The sequence below is a fragment of the Oryctolagus cuniculus genome, chromosome 16, assembly GCF_051225735.1.
Source record: "Oryctolagus cuniculus isolate XC-2025 breed Fujian yellow rabbit chromosome 16, ASM5122573v1, whole genome shotgun sequence".
NCBI lineage: Eukaryota > Metazoa > Chordata > Mammalia > Lagomorpha > Leporidae > Oryctolagus > Oryctolagus cuniculus.
The window spans coordinates 62,883,229-62,888,928 of NC_142882.1; the positions used below are offsets into that span (position 1 = coordinate 62,883,229).

The following is a 5,700-nucleotide window of genomic DNA, read 5'->3' on the forward strand; positions in this document are numbered from 1 at the left end:
AGAGCTGATTCTTAGAGAAATCACTGCTAATTAAGGGGATATTCCTTGCAAAAGAATCCCCATTGTCTAGAAAAGGCCAAAATTGAAGTCACTAAGGATTGATGTTTTAAGGACATTCGACAGGGACTGGCATTGTGGCACAGCAGTCTAGGCTGCCGCTTAATGACAGCAGCATCCTGATGGGAAATCTGGTTTCAGTCACAGCTGCTTGGCTCCCTGCAAATGTGCATAGGAAGGCAGCAGAAGATTGTCAAGTATTTAGGTCCATGCCACCCATATGGGAGACCAGGATGGAGTTCCTGGCTCCTTGTTTTGGCACAAACCAGCCCTGGCTGTTGCAGCCATTTGAGGAGTGAACCAGTAGATGGAAGATCTCTGTCTCTGTCTGCCTAACTTTCAAATACATTTAATTTTTTTTTATTTTAAAAAGATAACAACAGATGAAGAGAAATGAAGAAATTTGGTATGTATTTTGTAAGTGCAGCTGATGGGACTTATTGATGGATTTGATAGAGATGAGGGGTTGCTGAGAGAAGCTAAACAATCAAGGATGAATCCTAACTTTGGCCTTGAACAAACTTTAAGGAAATTCAATGGTGCTATGATTATATAAAAATGTTAATATTAGGAGAAGCTAGGTGAAGGATATACAGAAACTCTGTTGTGTGGTTGGCACTGTGGCACAGCAGGTTAAGCTGCTACCTGTGATGCCAGCACCTCATATGGGTGACAGTCTGAGTCCTGGCTGCTCTGCTACCAATCCAGCTCCCTACATATGCTTCTGGGAAGGAAGCAGAAGATGGCCCAAGTACTTGTGCACCTGCCATCCACATGGGAGACCCAGGATCCTGGCTTCTGTCTGACCCAGCCCTGACTATCACAGCCATTTGGGGACTGAACCAGTGAATGGAAGAATTTTTCTCTCTCTCTCTAGGTCTCTCCCCCATCTCTCTGTAACTCTGCCTTTCAAATAAATAAAATAAATATTTTTCTAAAAAAAAAAAAGAAAAGAAAGTCTGTTGTATTTTTGTAACTTTTCCATGCATTTAAAATTATTTCTAAATAAAAAGTTAAGTAAACCCTGACCCTGCATTGTTTAAACAATTGTTTAGGGGCTGATATTGTGGTGCAGCAGGTTGCACCACTACTATCCTTTACTGGAATACTGATTTGAGTCCTGGATATTCTACTTCTGATTCAACTTCCTGCTAATACACCTGGAAAGGCAGTGGAGGATGTGTCTGCCACCTGTGTGGGAGACTGGCCCAGACCTGGCTTTTGAAGCCATTTAGGGGAATGAACCAGTGAATGGAAGATCTCTCTCTCTCTCTCTCTCTCTCCCCCTCTCTCTCTTTTCTCTCTCTCATCTCTCTCCGCCTTTCAAATAAATAAATAAATAAACAAACAATCACTCAAACAATCAATTCCAACATTTTCCCAAACTCAACCATATGACTATTGATTTCAGGAATTTTGACAATCTGCATATTACTACTAATCATAACAACAACAACAATGAACACTTTCGGAATTCTCAGACTATTTCACAGGGGAGGAAAATGAGGTATAAAGAAGTAAGCAACTTATTCAAGGTCATAGAGCTAATAGGTGGTAGAACCAGGATTCAACCTCAGGCAATTTGATGCAGGGTGCATCTTAGTTTCTCCTCTGTACTGTTCCCCAGTGGTACCCAATGTTGCTTCCATCTGTATCCCTATTTACTTACTGGTTTCCTTAAAATTGAAGTCATTTTTAAACTTAAAAGATAATAATTAAGTCAAATAATAAGCTATGTTATAAGATCCTCAGGACAGCTATTTTTGTTTTATCTAGAAATGCATCACACATTCATTGAATAGTGCTTGGCACACACAATTTATTCAATAAGCATTTGTTGAATAAATAAATGAATAAAAAACCTGGCACCATAAGTGTAAATGGAAAACCAGCACCATTTGCCAGAAACAGAAAATGATCTAAGTAAATACAATGAAAATAACATATTGTTATTAAATATCATTGTTCCCTGAAGGCTCTGAACCTGAGGTAAGTATCTCTATATTTTAAAAATAATGCAAGTGTTAGAAGATATTTAAAAAAAAAAAAAAGGATTTGTGTTCCAAACAATCTCCATGATTTAATAAGGAGGATTCTCAGAGAACAATTTTCCAAAAAATCAATTGTTCTTGAAGTTGAATCAGTTTTGTCACCTAAAATCATCACAGAAATGACCAAGGTAAGTTTCTATTGTTTGGAAAAGATGGTCCTGTTAAAAAGAAACTAGCTGGGGGACTGGTGCTATGGCGTAGCAGGTTAAGCTGCCATCTACAGCACCAGCATCCCATATGGGCACTGATTGGAGACCTGGCTGCTCCACTTCCCATTTAGCTCCCTGCTAATGCACCTGAAAAAGCACCAGAAGATGACCCACATGCTAAGGACCCTGCACCCATGTGGCAGACCCAGATGAAGCTCCTGGCTCCTGGCTCCTGGCTTCAGCATGGCCCAGCCCTGGCTGTTGTGGCCATTTAGGGAGTGAACCAGCGGATGGAAGATCTTTCTTTCTCTCTCTCTCTCTCTCTCCCGCCCTCCCTCTCTCTGTGATTCTTTTAAATAAATAAATAAATCTTTTTTTTTAAAGGGACCAGTTGAGTCAGGGCTCATGTAGGATTAGACAGCCTAGTCTCTCTCAATCTTAACTCTTCCATATCATCTTGTCTAAAACCTTTTACTTTCTCTTATGCATTTCTCCAGTCTGACCACCAACCCCTATAGAACTATTTGTCATTTGTATAACATTTCTTTGTGCATTTCTCTTTAATAGTGCTTAAAAATAATTCGTAATTATTTTTCTCCTAGTCTATGTCCTTCACTTAAGTTATAATTATAAAGGACCTCAGGGAGTATGCCATAGCTTGTTCATTTGCTCAAAGTTCATCTGACAAAATGAGAGGCCCATAATAAATTATTGGATTATGAAATCAATAAAATTAGGAGAAAAGAAAGAACAGTGCAATTTTCTTCCATCTTTGAAGCCATGATTTTGTCATTGCCTGTATTTGAAAGCTTGCTCCTGAAATCATTCAAAAGATCTTCCTAAATATACATGACAGTTGTCTAAGAAGATGAAAAAGTAGAAAGAGATTCTTTCCTTCAAATATTTCAGAAATAACTTGCTTCTTAGGGCAATCATGATACATCACTCTCCCTTTGGTAGATCGACTGCTACACCTCAGATGAGCCCTTCCATTGAACACATGACTGAGCTGATAAACTACAGCAAGTGCTGAGGTCACTTTTCTATACTTGGTGAATGGTGGTGATCTTGGCTCTCTGTAGAAGGGACAATGGAACCATACAGCTCCTAGCTGATAGTGAGTAAGAAACCAATAGGATGACAAAGGGGCCATGTTCTTACCAGACGCCAGAGAAATAAAATTCTTCAGATATCTCAATTGCAGTTTCCTAGGAGGGTATAACGGTGCTCAGATACAAACTGGCCTGTGAACATCTATGGTGTTTGAGAACAGGATTCAGTATGTGAGCACACGTCCTAACATGGCAGCACAGGGCAAGCATCCCTGGAATAGTGACTTGAAATGTTTTTCTATTTGCGAAATTGCTGGACACAAGTCAATAGCTTTCATATACAAGAACAAGCAATTAGACTATGTAATGGAAGAAAACTACCTGTTAATAATAAGCAATAACAAATACAGAATACTTCAATACATCTCTAGTAAGAAAAAGGTTTTTAAAACCACACAAATACTGGCCGGCGCCGCGGCTCACTAGGCTAATCCTCCGCCTTGCGGCGCCGGCACACCGGGTTCTAGTCCCGGTCGGGGCGCCGGATTCTGTCCCGGTTGCCCCTCTTCCAGGCCAGCCCTCTGCTGTGGCCAGGGAGTGCAGTGGAGGATGGCCCAGGTGCTTGGGCCCTGCACCCCATGGGAGACCAGGAAAAGCACCTGGCTCCTGGCTCCTGCCATCGGATCAGCGCGGTGCACCGGCCGCGGCGGCCATTGGAGGGTGAACCAACGGCAAAGGAAGACCTTTCTCTCTGTCTCTCTCTCTCACTGTCCACTCTGCCTGTCAAAAAAAAAAAAAAAAAAAAAAAAAAACACACACACACCACACAAATACTAATTTTTTTCTGTCACAAGGCAAAAGTCCAGTTTTAAAATGCATTCCATTGATAAAGTTGTCAAGAAACAAGATTCTCATATGTGCAGTATAAACTGTCACAATTGTTATGGAAGGCAATTTGCCAACAGTATCAAAAATATAACTGCATTTACACTTTAACTTGCCAATGTCACTTTTGGAAATTTATTCATCAATACTTGCAACAAATAAAATAACCATTCTTTTCTACATTGTAATAGCAAATTATTGGGCAAAAAAAATCTAGCAATCAAATGCTCTTTTTGGTACAAAATACATTTGTATAAAATAAATCATATAAAGTTCCGTTGAATGATATTTTATAAAATGATAAGCTCTCCTGTAAATGTCAGCATCAACAAAAATAAGGGAAATGAGGGGCAGTTGCTGTGGTACAGCAAGTTAAACTATTGCTTGGGATGCTGACATCCCATATTGAGTGCCTGGTTTGAATCCTGGCTGCTCTGCTTTAGATCCACCTTCCTTCTAGTGTGTATCCAGGAGAGTGGATGATAGTCCAAGTACTTAGGTTCCTGCCACCCACGTGGAAGACCCAGATGAAATTCCTGGCTCCAGGCTTTGGCCTGGCCTAGCCCTGGCTATTGCAAGTATTTGGGGGAGTGAATGAGTAGATGGAAGCTCTCTTTCTCTCTGTGTGTGTGACTCTCCTCTCTCTGTCATTCTGGCTTTCAAATGCATACATTTGTTTTTTAATTACTAAAAAGACATGTTTTTATTTAGCTTTCTGACTCTGTGCTTGTGCCTTCAACACTTTTACAACAAGTTTCTGCTCCTTGATAAGGAAAGCGTGTTTAATCCTGTCACAGGCACATTTAGCACACATGGAACACTACAGGCCCTGCTGACATGCTTTTTCCTTTTAGACAATCTCCTGAGAACTTTAGTCTCACAGCACGAACACCATGAAGTCTGCCTGGGCGCATGCCACATGCAGATTTTGGTGCCTTCCCAACCTTCTTAGCATAAAGGTAAACAATTCTGTTACCAGGAGTTCAGGACAGTCTGATTTTGTTAGAAGCTGTATCGTAGGAGAGCCTACAGAGTTATGTCAAATGCTGGACTATTGTGAACACCTCTAAGCCCTGCCCTGGAAGAGGAAGAAGAAAGCCAAATGCATACATATTTAAAAAACAAACACGGGAGTCCATAGGAGCCTAAAGAGATATGATGACTAACTGTAATGTGATATTCTGGAACAGGAAAAGGTAAAACTGAAGATATTTGAATAAAGTACAAGAGATCTTCAAAAAGTTAATGGAAAATGAGTTACTGTGAAAAAAAATTGTGTATAGATTTCAAACTATTTCTGCACCAAAAATAAACTTACCCTTTAATTCCATTTTCTTTAAATGTTTGAAGTACTCTTATATAGGCTTTAGATAATAATAATGCATTAATATTGGTTCAATAATTATGAGAAGTATATCAAATTAAAATAGATGTTAATGGGGAAATTGGGTGCCAGGTTTATAGTTATCATCTTTACTATCTGCCCAACTATTTTGCAAATAAGAG

General features: G+C 39.8%; 1 pseudogene; it reads right to left on the reverse strand.

The window, feature by feature from the left end:
- Nucleotides 1-4,897: 4,897 nt before the first annotated feature.
- LOC149121782 (large ribosomal subunit protein eL34 pseudogene) lies at nt 4,898-5,306 on the reverse strand (annotated as a pseudogene).
- Nucleotides 5,307-5,700: the final 394 nt, after the last annotated feature.